General features: G+C 46.5%; 1 pseudogene; it reads right to left on the minus strand.

The window, feature by feature from the left end:
* Positions 1-5,879: 5,879 nt before the first annotated feature.
* Positions 5,880-6,826, minus strand: LOC131406183 (glyceraldehyde-3-phosphate dehydrogenase-like; annotated as a pseudogene).
* Positions 6,827-14,333: the final 7,507 nt, after the last annotated feature.

Raw genomic sequence — 14,333 nt, forward strand, 5'->3', positions numbered from 1 at the left:
CGTCTGTGCAAAGGGGTGTATAATAATGCTAACCCCAGAGGAGAGGTTGAGAGGATGGGTCTAGACTCTCAAGAGAGGAGAGGAAAGCACTTAGTAAACTTTAGAGGCTAAACAAATGCAGGGCATAAGTTTTCTCACAGGCCTGATACCAATGACACCTCCTCCATGAAGCCTTCCCAGACTGCCCAATTGGAAGTGATTTCTTTCCCCACTGATCTCCCGCTGCTGCTCACCTGAACCTTACATATATACCTGCCATCCTCAGTGAGAGGCATGATTCTGAGTACAGAACAGGACAGGTCTCCTGAATTCTGGCCAGTATCTTGGTAGTATCTCCTGACACCTCTATTGTGGTCTGTCTACCAAGCACTTTCCTAGCACTTGTTCTGTCCTCCATCTGTAGGATGCAAGAGCAGCCAGGTTCATCTGTGGTTCTGTTCCCTGACCACAGTACCTTTGTGCACGGTGGAGTCCTTAACCTAAGTGGGCCAACAAGGTTTTTCTCTGAGAATTTACATTTGGGCCTGGGATTGACAGGAAGTCAATTGAGCATCTCTCTGAGTAATTACCTGTAACATGCAAAACTCAGAAGCTGGTGGCTTTCCTTTTCTACCATGTAGATGGGGAAATAGGGAAAACCAGTGATCAGAGAAGCAAAGACAGGGATAGATAAAAGGCTTCCTGGGACCCTGCAGGGATCCATCACTTTCTGAGGTTTCTTTCCAATAAATTCCCTTTTTGGTTTAAACTAGCATTTGTGGGTTCTACTACTTCCTGACCTTTACAGAAAAACAAACTAAGTCTCAGGAAGGCTTACCAGCATGCCTGGGGTCACATAGCAAGTTAGCAGCGTAGATACTGCATCACATATACCTCCATATAATCGTGTTTCAAACAGATTAATCGAGGTGTAACTGGCATACAATAAACTGCAGATATGTCAAGTGTGCCATTTGATAAGATTTGACATAGGTATGCATTTGTGAAACCATCGTCACATTCAAGATAATGAACATATCTGTCACCCACGAAAGTTTCCTCCTGCCCCTTCTTGTTCCCTCCGGCTCCTCCCTGATGCTCACCCCAGGCAACCACTCAACTGCTTTCAGTCACTATAGATTGGTTTGCATTTTCCAGAATTTTATATAAATGGAATCATACAATATGTACTCTCTTTTGTCTTCTTTCAGTCAGCCTAATTATTTTGAGATTCATCCATGTTGTTGTATATCTTAATAGATCCTTTTTTTCTTGCTGAGTAGTAACCAATTACATGGATATAAAGAATTTGTTTACCATTCACCTGTTGATGGACATTTGGGTTGTTTCTAGGCTTTGGCTGTTAGAAATAAAGTTACTGTGAACATTCCCGAGTAAGTCTTTATATGGATATATGCTTTTATTTCTTTTGGAAAAATACCTAGGAGTGCAATGGCTGGGTCATAATGATAGGTGTACACTATGCTTAACTTAAAAAACTGCCAAACTCTTTTCCAAAGTGGTTACGCTGTTTTACATTCCCACTAGCAATATATGAAAATTCTAGTTGCTTCATATTCTTACCAAACCCTTGGTTTAGTCTTTTTAATTTTAGAACTTCTAGTAAGCGTCTATAGTTTTATAGTTTTAAGTTTTACCTTTAGGTCTGTCCTCTATTTTGAGTTGATTTTGATATATATACAAGGTATCAATCAAATTTCTTTTGTCTGTGTGTATAAATATCCAGTTATTCCAGCATCATTTGTTGACAAGATTATCCTTCTTATAATGAATTCGCTTTCTCTAATAGATATAGGGCTATAGATATAGGGTTATTTGTTTCTTCTTGAGTTAGCTTTCACACTTTGTGTCTTCTATTAAGGAATTTGTCCATTTCATCTAAGTTGTCAAATTTATTGGCATAAAGATTTTGTGGGGCCGGCCCGGTGGCACAAGTGGTTAAGTGCCCACACTCTGCTGTGGCCGCCTGGGGTTCGCCGGTTTGGATCCCGGGCGCGCACCGACGCACTGCTTGTCAAGCCATGCTGTGGCGGCGTCCCATACAAAGTGGAGGAAGATGGGCACGGATGTTAGCCCAGGGCCAGTCTTCCTCAGCAAAAAAAGAGGAGGATTGGCAGATGTTAGCTCAGGGCTGATCTTCCTAACAACAAAAAAAAAATTTTGTGAATGACATCAAGCATCTTTTCATGTGCTTATTGGCCATTTGTATATCTTCTTTGAAGAAATACCTATTCAGATCCTTTGCCTAATTTTTAATTGGCTTATTTGTCTTTTCATTATTGCATTGTAAGAGTTCTTTATGTATTCTGTATACAAGTCCCTTCTCAGGTATATAATTTCCTAACACTTGTTCTCATTCTAAGGGCTGCCTTTTCCCTTTCTTAAGAGTGTCCTTTGAAGCACAAAAGTTTTAAATTTTGATAAAGTCCATTTTATCTACTTTTTCTTTTTTTTTACTTTTTTTTTTTCTTTCCCCCCAAAGCCCCAGTAGATAGTTGTGTGTCATAGCTGCACATCCTTCTAGTTGCTGTATGTGGGACGCGGCCTCAGCATGGCCAGAGAAGCAGCATGTCGGTGCGAGCCCGGGATCCGAACCCGGGTCGCCAGCAGTGGAGCGCGCTCACTTAACCACTAAGCCACAGGGCCGGCCCTATCTACTTTTTCTTTTGCTTTTGCTGTCATATCTAAGAATCCATTGCCTAATTTGAGATTTATTCATATGTTTTCTTCTAATATAATTTTAGCTCCTATATTTAGGTATATGATCTAATTTGAGTTACTTTTCGCATATGATATGAGGTAAGGATTCCAACTTCATTTTTGTGTGTGTGAATTTCTAGTTGTCCCAAAACTATTTGTTGAAAAGACTGTTCTTTCATAATTGAATGGTGTTTGCACCCTCGTTGAAAATCAATGGACCATTGACACATGGGTTTATTTCTGGACTCTTAATTCTATTCCACTGATCTATATGTCTATCCTTATGCCAGTGCCACACTGTCTTAATTACTGTTGGTTGCTTTGTAGTAAGTTTTGAAGTCAGCAAGTGTGGATCCTCCAACTTCTTCTTTTTCAAGACTGTTTTGGCTATTCTAGGTCCCTTGAAATTTCATATGAATTTTGGCATCAGCTTGTCAATTTCTTTCTATTTTTTTTTTTTTGTGCTGAGGAAGATTAGCCCTCAGCTAACATCTGTGCCAGTCTCCCTGTATTCTGTGTGTGGGTTGCCACCATAGCATGGCCAATGAGTGGTATATGTCCGTGACCAGGATCCAAACCAGTGAACCCAGGCTGCCAAAGCAGAGCACCCTAAACCCAACCACTATACCATGGGGCTGGCCCTAGCTTGTCAGTTTCTACAATGATGATAGCTGGGATTCTGATAGGGATTGTGTTGAATCTGTAGATCAAATGGGGATATCCTAACAATATTAAGTCTTCTGATGCATGGACATGAGATGTTTTTCCATTCATTTAGATCTTCTTTAATTTCATTCAAAAATGTTTTCTGCATATGTTTTTCAATTCTCTTATTAAATCTATTCCTAAGTATTTTGTTCTTTTTGATGCTATTGTATATGGAATTATTTTCTTAATTTTATTTTCAGATTGTTGATTTGTGTGCAGAAATACAATTGATTTGTGTATATTGATCTTTTATCCTGCAACCTTGCTGAGCTCGTTTATTAGTTCTAATAGTATTTTGTGTGTGTGTGGAGTCATTGGACTTGCTATATACAAGATCATGTCATTTGCAAGTAGAGATAGTTTTACTTCTTCCTTTCCAATCTTGATGCCTTTTATTTCTATTTTTTGCCTAATTGCCCCTACTAGAACCTCTAGTACAATGTTAGATAGAAGTAGTGAAAGCAAATATCCTTGTCTTGTTCCTGATCTTAGGGGGAAAGTGTCAAGTCTTTATTAAGTATGATGTTAGCTGTGGGTTTTTTGTAAAAGCCCTTTATAAGCTTGAGGAAATTCCCTTCTATTCCTAATTTGTTTTGTTTTGTTTTGTTTTTTTAATTATGAATGGGTTTTGGATCTTGTCAAATGCTTTATTTTTCTTTTTTCTTTTGCATCTATTGAGAGAATCATGAGCTTTTTGTTTTTTTTATTCTATTGATAAGGTATATTACATTAATTGATTTTTGGATGGTAAACCAGTCTTGCATTCCTGGGATAAATCCCACTTGGTCATGGTATAATTCTTCTTAGATGTTGCTGGATTTAGTTTGCTAGTATTTTGTTGAGGATTTTTGTGTCTATATCCCTAAGAGTATTGGTCTGTAGTTTTCTTGTGATATCTTTGTTTGATTTAGGTATCAGGGTAATTCTGAGCTGATAGAATGAGTTGAGAAGTATTTCCTCCTCTTCTATTTCTTGAAAAGTTTGTGAAGAATTGGTATTAATTCTTTAAATATTTGGTAGAATTAATCAGTGAAGCCATCTGATCCTGTGGGTAATTTTTAAATTAATACTTCAATCTCTTTACTTGTTATAGGTCTATATAGATTGTCTATTTCTTCTTGAGTCAGTTTTGAGAGTTTGTTTCTTTCTAGGAATTTGTCCATTTCACCTAAGTTATCTAATTTATTAGCATACAATTATTCATACTATTGCTTTATAATCCTTTTTATTTTTGTAAAGTCAGTAGTAATGTTCTCTCTTTCATTTCTGATTCTAATAATTTGAGTCTTCTTTCTTTTTTTCTTGGTCATTCTAACTAATGGTTTGTCAATTTTGTTGGTCTTTTCAAAAGACCTGCTTTGAGTTTATGATTTTCTCTATTTTTCTATTCTCTATTCCATTAATTTACACTCTAATCTTTATTTTTTCCTTACCTCTGCTTGCTTTAGATTGAGTTTGCTCTATCTTTTCCAGTGTCTTAAGGTGAAAGGTTAGGTTATTAATTTGAGATCTTTCTTCCTTTATAAATAGGCATTTACAGGAATAAATTTTCCTCGAAGCACTGCTCTAGCTGCATCCCATAAGTTTTGGTGTGTTATGTTTCCATTTTCATTTATTTCAAAGTACTGTCTACTTCCTTTGTGATGTTTTCTTTGGACCCTGGGTTATTTCGGAGTTGTTGCTTAATTTCCACATATTTTTGAATTTTCAAAATTTCCTTTTGTCATTGATTTCTAATTTCATCCCATGTGGTCTCACTTTCTTTCTTTCTTTTTTTTGCTGAGGAAGATTCGCCCTGAGCTAACATCCATTGCCAATCTTCCTCTTTTTGCTTGAGGAAGATTTGCCCTGAGCTAACATCTGTCCCAATCGTCCTCTATTTTGTATGTGGGTCACCGCCACAGCATGGCTGCAGACAAGTGGTGTAGGTCTGTGCCTGGCACCTGAACCTGGGCCGCCTAAGCGCAGTGTGCCAAACTTAACCACTAGGCCGTGGGGCTGGCCCCTCACTTTCATTTTTGAAAGATACTTTTCCTAGGTAAAATATTTTAGGTTGATATTTATTTTTTTCTTTCTGTATTTTAAAGACATGGCTTTACTGTCTTCTCACTTGCGTTATTTCTGACAAAAAATCTGCTATCCTTATTTTTGTGTTTATTGTGTCTTTCTTCTCTGGCTACTTTTAAATATTTCTCTTTATCACTTTTAAAAAGCAATTTATGATATACTTTGGTATAGTTTCCTTTTTTTTTTTTTTTGGCTAGATACAGTGTACTTTATTGATGGTATATGACATCAATCAGGGCTTCCTAAGCTCCTCCCCTTCTCCAGGGAGTCTGGGATGGAAACTGAGTCAAGGACAAGAGATTCTCAGTATGTCAGGAGATCGAGTTGGGGCAAGGACTCCCCAGCAGCTGAGGGCCTCTCTCTTCCTCTCACGCTCTTGCTGGGGCTGGTGATCCAGGGGACTCTCACTCCTTAGAGGCCATGTGGACCATAAGTCCACCACCCTGTTGCTGCAGTCAAATTCATTGTCATACCAGGAAACGAGCTTGACAAAGTGGTCTTTGAGGGCAATGCAAACCTCAGCATTGAAGGTGGAAGAGTGGGATCACTATTAAAGTCACAGAGACAACCTGATCCTCATTGTAGCTCAGGATGCCCTTTAAGGCACCCTTTGATGCCTGCTTCACCACCTTCTTGAGGTCATCATATTTGGCAGCTTTCTCCAAACAGCAGGTCAGATCCACAACTGACACATTGTGGGTGGGGACATGGAAGTCCATGCCAGTGAGCTTCCCATTCAGCTCAGGGATGACGCCCACTGCCTCAACAGCACCAATAGAAGCAGGGATGATGTTCTGGGCAGCCCCACGGCCAGTCACACCACAGCTTCCCAGAGGGGCCACCCACCATCTTCTGGGTGGCAGTGATAGCATGGACTGTGGTATGAGTCCCTCCACTATTCCAGAGTTGTCATGGATGACCTTGGCCAGAGGGGGCCAAGCAGTTGGTGCTACAGGAGGCATTGCTGACAATCTTAAAGGAGTTGTCACACTTCTCATGGTTCATGCCCATCACAAACATGGGGGCATCAGCACAAGGGGCAGAGATGACGACCCTTTTGGCTCCACCCTTCAACTGAGCCCCAGCCTTCTCCAAGGTTGTAAAGACACCAGTGGACTCCACAACATATTCAGCACCAGCCTCACCCTATTTGATGTTGGTGGGAACTCATTCCTGGAAGATGGAGATGAGCCTTCCATTGATGACAAGCTGCCCATTCTCAGCTTGGACTGTGCCATTGAACTTGCCATGGGTGGAACGATACTGGAACATGTAGACCATGTAGTTGAGTTCAATGAAGGGGTCATTGATGATAACAATATCTATTTTGCCAGAGTTAAAAGCCCTGGTCACCAGCCACCCATTACGGCCAAATCTGTTTACTCTGACCTTCACCATCATGTCTCAGGGACACAGCTGGCACTGTACAAGAAGATGCAACTGTCTGACCAATGGGGAGGAGCAGAGAGCTTGGTATAGTTTCTTTATGTTTATTGTGCTTGAGGTTCATTAAGTATCTTAGATCTTTCATCAAATTTGGAAAGTTTTCAGTTTTTTTTTTCCTTCAAGTATTTTTTCTATCCTCTTCCCTCCTTTCTGGACTCCAGTTACACATATATTAGGTCACTTGAAGTTGTCTCACAGCTCACTAATGCCATCTTGTTATTTTTTTTAGCTTTTTCTCTCTGTGTTTTATTTTGGCTAGGTTCTATTACTGTGTATTCAGAATCACTAATCTGCCGTATTTAATATTCCATTAATCCATATAGTGTATTTTTTATCTCAGACATTCTAGTTTTCATCTCTAGAATTTCAATTTGGGTCTTTAAAAAAATATCTTCTATGTCTCTACTTAACACGGTGAGTCTTTCCTTTATCTTCTTGTACATATGAAATATAGTTAGAATAACTTTTAATGTCTGTGTCTTCTAATTCTATCATCTGGGTAATTTCTAGATAGGTTTTAATTGATTGGTTTTTCTTTTCATTATGGGTTATATTTTCCTGTTTCTTTGTATACATGCTAATTTTTATTGATTGCACGACATTGTGAATTTTCTTGGGTGCTGGATATTTTTGTATTCTTATAAATATTCTTGAGCTTTGGTCTGGGGTGCAAAAGTTACTTGGAAACAGTTTGGTCCTTGCAGATCTTGCTTTTGTTAGATGGAGCCAGAGCAACGTGTAGTTTTTACCCACTTCTGAGCCAAAAACTCTTCTGAGTGCTCTTCTCAATGCCCCATTACTTGTGAGATTTCACTCTGGTTTGTGGGAGCCGGCACTGTTCCCAGCCCTGTGTGAGCTCCAAGGATTGTTCTCTCTAATCCTTTTGGGTGGTTCTTACCCTGCCTTCTGGTAGCTTCCTCACGTGTAGGCACCGAGCTGAATTACTGTAAGAGGTACCCTCTATAGAGCTCCACTGTTCTCTCTGTGTGCAGCTCCTTCCTTTTTACTTCTCTGCCTTGTGTCCCGGACTCTGGCTTCCTCTTTTCAGTGCAGGGAGATGGGCTAGACTCTACCTGCCTTCCTCTCGCCATGCTCTGGTCTGGAAACTTCCTTCAGGCAGTAAGGTGGGGCATTCATAGGGCTGACCTCATTTGTTTCCTGACTCTCAGGAGTCACTGTTTTTCTTTACCTGATGTCCAATGTCTTGACAACCATTGCCTCATATATTTTGTGGAGTATTTTAGTTGTTTTAGACGGGCATGTAAATCCAGTCCCTGTTACTCCATCTCGGCTGGCAGCAGAAATCCTTACGACCCGTTTGTTAATTTGTTTAGCTGGCATTTGTGAAGGGAGAGCTTGCTGTGTGCCCACCTCACACTGGTCTTCACTCTCCAAACACTCCAAATACTCCTCTCTCAGGGCCTTTTCTTGGCCTTTCCTCTGTCTGGAATGCTCTTTCTAGCTGTACTTCCCTCCCTCAGCTCAGAGGCCTTCCCTGACTGCCCTGTATGACGTGAATCACTCTCTCTTTTATGTCCCATCACATTTCTGCTTTCCTTTACAGCTTCTTTTACTAGAATGTAGGCAGGAATTTTTGTCGGATTCCCTGGAGCCAGCGCAGGGCCAGGCTCACGGTAGGTGGTCAATGACTATTTATTGGATGAGTGAGGTCTGTGTATTTCATGGTGCCTGTCATGTAACAGAACTCAGTCAAGTTGGGGCTGCTTGGCCGATGGGAACACAGCTCTCTGCCCTAAGGTTCCCAGCAGGGAAGGGACACCGGACCCCTGGACCAAGGCCGCACTCTCCTTAGTGATAACCAAAGGCCCTGCGTGCCGGCCAGGGGAGGGCTGACAGGTGGGGCTGATGAGTTCCAGGCCTCTGGGCTGCAGCACAGCCTGACAGAACCGGACGCTGGGCAGGGGCCAGTGCCAAGCTTCCATGACGTCGTCGCCTTCAAGGGCTCTGCTCCTCCCTAGGCTCTTGGTGGGGCTTCAGGTCTCACCCACCCCTCTCAGAGCCATCTACCACCAGGATCTGGGCAGAGATGGAGCCATCCCCCCTGTTCTAGTCCTAGATCTAGTTGTGTGACCATTAACAACTATTAGAACACTCGCAGAATTAGAGATTGGCTCCATAAAGTGAAAAGTACTTTGTAAACTGAAAACAAGTACTCACTGAATTGGAAAGCCCTTAAGAAGCTTCTGTTCCAAACCTCTACTTTTGACAGGACGAGACTGAGGTTTAAATGAAATGTATGTAGACTGCTTAGCACCAGGCTTAGGATGTGGTGTTTTTATTCTAGCTACTAACCACCTGCCTACCTCTGGCTAAGCAACCCTGTGCCTCAGTGCCTCCTTCCTTCCTGACAGCCCTTGGCCCCTCAGCTGGCGGCCTGATCTATGCGTCTTCAATAAGGAATATAGCTATCATTTTTTGAGCATTTATGAGGTGCCAGGCCATGAGCGAAGCACTTTGCATGCATTATTTAATTCTCTTGTCATAGGATGGGATAGGAATTATTGTCCCCATTTTACTGACGGGGAAACCGAGGCTCAGAGACATTAGGTAACCTCCCCAAGGTCTATAACTAGTAAGTGGCTGAGAGTGTTTAGACCCCAGAGTGAGAAATCTCCAAGCGTCTAGGTTCTGGCTTCTCTTCCCTTAGCTATCTCTTCTAATAACTTGCATTTCCTGCCAGCTACACTTTCTTGGGCCTTTGGGCAAGATTTCTGAGAGTCCATTTGGTCAGTCATTGGAACAGGGTGAGACGGGGTATAAAACCTCCAACTGAGAGTCTGCCCGGAGGCCCAACTATGAGCTTTTTTGGAGTTGGCAGTAACCCCTCTGAGGGTCAAAGATAATCCCATGTCAGGGGCTGGCCTAGTGGCGTAGTGGTTAAGTTCGCATACTCTGCTTTGGTGGCCCAGTTCGCAGGTTTGGATTCTGGGTGCAGACGTACACACTGCCCGTCAAGCCATGCTGTGGCAGTGTCCCACATACGAAAAATAGAGGAAGATTGGCACAGATGTTAGCTCAGGGCCAATCTTCCTCATCAAAAACAAACAAACAAAGATAATCCCGTGTCAAAAACACAGCCCTAGGGGAAGGATGGGGGCATGGGCAGGAGCCCACAGACCCAGTTTTCCCTCAGCAAGTGTCCTGCCAGCTGGTTCTCTAGGCGCCATCAGTTAAACATTCCCCACAGGATGGCAGGAGCTGCAGATGCAGGCAGGCAAATGGAGTCCAGCCCCGTGGGAGCTCCACGTGGGCAAGGTCACCTCTGATAGGACTGTTGAGGGGGCCTGGCCCCTCCAGGAGGGGATGGGACTTGAACCAGCCTTGGAGGACCTCGCCAATTTGGATCATGGAGAGTGGGGGTGGGATAGGCAGCCTTTTCAGCACAGAGAAGCCAGGAGTGCTGGTCAGGCCGTCCAGCCTTCCCAGGCTCCTCATGTGTGCCCCTCTGTGTGTCCACACCATAGCGTTCCCAGTGAGGGGTTGTAGTGCGGCTTGGCAGATGAGGAAACTGAACCTGGGGTCCACGACTGCAGGCGGGATGTGCTGAAACCTGGCGATGAGCTGGATCATTCTGAGGGAGGCCATGGGAGGTTCCTCAGCCTCAGGAGGTTACCTGGGCAATGTGTGGGGTAGAGGAGGAAGAGAGTAGAGGCCAGAGACGGTGCAGAGGCTGTTCGAGCAATCTCGGCGGGCTATGAGGGAGGCCTGGGCCAGGGCAAGAGCCTGGAAACAGAAGCCTGGGGGGATGGGGCTGGGCTGGGCGGATGGGAGGTGCAGGAGGTCTAAGCGGGAAGGGATCTCAAAGATCATCTACCCTACCCATCTGTTTCACACAAGGAAATTGAGGCCCAAAGAGGGAAAAGGGCTTGCCCAAGGGCACACAAGAGGTTAATAGTAGAGCCAAGTCAGAAAGACCCTGAGAAGCTCAAGGACATTCCCATTAAACATGGAGCCGAGTTTCCTCCTGTAATAGACCCTCCTCCCCCAGGGATCAAACCCCGACCTGAGGTTATCAGGGGTCCCAGTAAGGCCCAGCTTGGCTTCTGTCTCACTGTGGGACCCTAGGGTATCCCCTCCCATTCCCTGGGCCCCAGTTTGCTCATGAGGACCAGCTGACCGCTATGGCCCCTTTCTGCTGTAAGTGCCCAGAGGAAGACAAGGCTAGGGCTTCTTCCTCACTCTGGTCCCCCAACCCCCAGTCCAGCCTGACACTGACACGGGGGTGGAGCCGGCCTGCTGGGGCTCACATGCCTGAGGAGTGAGTGCCTGGTCCCGAGGAGGCAACATGATCTGTAAAGGATCCCTGACCCTCTCCTTTTGAACCCCAGAGAGGGCGTCTCAGTCATGTGAGGACCACAGGGGGATTAGCCACGCTGAGATGGGAGGCTGGGGAGGCGGCAGCCTGGGAGAAAGACTGGGAAGAAGGGAGAGAAGGAAGCAGGAGAGGGAGGGCCTCGGGCCTCAAGGGTGGAGAACTGAGCTGCTGGGAAGGGCCCTGCAGGGGTCCTGCAGGGGGAAGGTGCCCCAGCCTGGCTCCTTTGAGGGGTGTGGGGCATGCTACCTTCTGGCTGTAAGTTTCTGAGTGCATGAACCAAGCCAAAGTGAGCAGTTCTGGGGGCCAGGCCAGAGGGGAAGGGGCCTAGGCCAAGAACCCAGGAGAAGGGGAAGAAGGGGTGTGGTGGGCCTGGAGAAAAGACTAGGGAGGCAGAAGTGAAGGAGTGAAGGCCCCTGCCTGAGAGCTATGCTGGCCGAGGAAGGGTGTGTGTGGGGTGGGGGGTGGGAGTAGGGGGGTGGGGGGTGGCTTTGAGTGATGCCTGGGCCTGATAAGAGTTACTGTCAGGTGTCACATACAGTCCCAGGCACAAGGAGACCAGCATCGAGAGGGAGGAAACATTAAATTTGGAGCCAGGCCAGGCCTTGATTTCAGACCCTTCCACTCACTAGCTCTGTGGCCCTGGGCAGGTCTCTTGGCCTCTCTGAGCCTCAGATTTTAGAACCAAATAGCAGTTGCGTTTCATCCTTCACACAGGGCGGACTGTGAGATCAGATGTCAATCCTACCCCAGACCCTCCCACTCCCCTTGCTGATTACCCTGGTTGTGTCACTTCTTCACCCAGGCGTATACCCCCAGGCCCTGGGACTGGCATTTTTCTTCCTCCTCCACTGCCCTTCCCCACTGCCCTCAAGGGGCTGCATGAAGCATTCTGGGAGTGCCCTGACCCTCTAAAGGGCTTTGAGCCAATCCAGAGCCTGTGCAGTGAGGGGAGCAAATAGGAGGCTGGGGATGGGGAGGGTACAAGGACCTTCCCATATCTGCTTCACCTCTGCATCTCCCCTTCCCCCCACTCTCTGGTGGGATATTTGGGGCTCCCCTCCCCTTTCCCTAAGCTCAGGCCCTGCTAGTCTTCTCCACAACAAGGAGTGAATGTTATTTCAAAGGAGATCAGGAGATTTGCCTTAAATAGGCATAGAGTGCTGTGCCAGGGCCCAGGGTGAGGGCGGGGGAGGAGGCCACCCCGGGTGGTGGAGAGAAAGGAGTGGAGCTGGAAGACAGGAGAACAGCCTCCCCAGGGGTGTGCACAGCCCTTCACAGTTTACCAAGCACAGTCCCAGGGTCAAACAGGGCTAATTCCTGCCCTGCCCCCATTCTGAGGATGAGGACACTGAGACCCAGCTCAAGAACTGACAGGAGCTAGCTACCAAGTGGCGTCTGAGGCTGGATGCCACGGTCTTTCTGCTGCAACCCCCAGGAGTGGGGAGAAGGAGTTCAGGGAGACAAGGAGCCCAGAAGATAGGGCCCCGTGCGGTGGGGGTGGGGCTCCCCCAACACCTGCCCCCACCATCAGTTCCCAGGCCTTTGACTCCTGCCCCCAGGTTGCCCCTGCCCGCCCCCCAGCCCCAGCTTGTAACTGGATGCCCTCCTCTCTCCACACCTTCCCAGGTAAGCTGGGGCTCTGCTTACTGAACCCAACACCAGCTGGGGGAGGGAAGTGAGGGGGCACCTCTGGGGCGGGCATCTGCCAGGCGGCTTCGAGGCTGAAGGAGGGAGCTGGAGCCAAGGGGCTAGGAGTCCGAGGAGTGGGAGGTGGTCTAGCTGTCACCCGCTCCCTGCAGGGCTTGTCTGGCGCCTGGGGTTCACTTCCCTACTCAGAGTCTCCTTTTAAGCGCCTCCCCTTCCATCTTGGCCCCTCCCAGCCATTTATGTCTCCGCAGGTGAAGCTCTTGGAATCATAAAGAAACGGGGTCTTGAGTGTGGGGTTTCTGGGACAAAGCTAGGGGCAAGGCCCCCTGCTTGCTCCTTTTTGCGAAGGCCAACGCTAAGGTAAGGCCTCAGGCACTGGGTGCCCATCCTGGCTCTGCCATTTACAGCCGTGCAACCTTGAGCCGCCCACCTTCTATGAGCCTGGTCTCCTCCTCTATAAACTAGGTCTAAAAGTCCCCCTCACCGAGTTGTGGAAGACTGATAAGAAGGTGGATGGAGGAAAGAAGAGGGGCAGCTAGGACAAATGCACTCACTGACCAGGGCTGGGACCTCATGGTTGCTGGGGGAAGGAAAGGGGACAAGACTTCATTCTCCCCTTCCCCTTAGTGGGTGGACACAGCCTGGGTCCTCCAGGTGGGAAGACTCTGAAAGGACATTCATTTACTCTGGGATCCTGTTAATTCCTTTGTTATTCTCTGGGCCACTCAGAAGGTGGGGAGAGGGGTGGGGGAGGTGGGGGGGTGTGAAGAGGCCACTTCGGGTAAAAGTAAGAAAGGCCTATAGGACCTAACAAAGAGGGTTTACCACGTGCTCTTTACCTGACCTAACTCCATCGATTGGCCCTTAGCCCCATTTTGCTATTGATGAAACTAGGCCTAAGGATTTAGGCAGCATGTCCAAGGTCACAGGGGAAGTGATAGAGGCAGTATCAGCCCTCTGCTGACTTTGCAAAAACCCCAGGACCCTATAGCTGTGGCCTTGGCCAAGTCACCTAACCATAAGGTGCGGATAATGTCCCATAGTCTTCTCGGGGTTATTGTGAAAAACAAATGAGAGCTAATGAACACGAACCATGATGCACTCAACAGATACTCAGTGCAAGCTTCTCAACAAAGGAGCCCCTCTGCCTGTACTTACTTGGCACCATGCTCCTGAGGTGTCCATGTGCCCCACCCAGGCACAGAGACTGGGAGACAAAGGACTTCTCAGGCCTGAATGACCACTTAGCGCCACCTAGTGGTCCATGGTGTGTGGTGCTTGGGAAGCAGAAGGGCCTGGCTGCTTTGGGATTGGAGGGTCTGAGCATGACCACGGGCCCTGTGCAGGTGGGCAAAATATGCCGGAACCTCAGGAAGGATGAGGTCATGCCTAGCTAAGCCCTCCCCTGGCCACCCCACTGAGGGAAGGG

Source organism: Diceros bicornis, chromosome 5 (assembly GCF_020826845.1).
Source record: "Diceros bicornis minor isolate mBicDic1 chromosome 5, mDicBic1.mat.cur, whole genome shotgun sequence".
Lineage (NCBI taxonomy): Eukaryota > Metazoa > Chordata > Mammalia > Perissodactyla > Rhinocerotidae > Diceros > Diceros bicornis.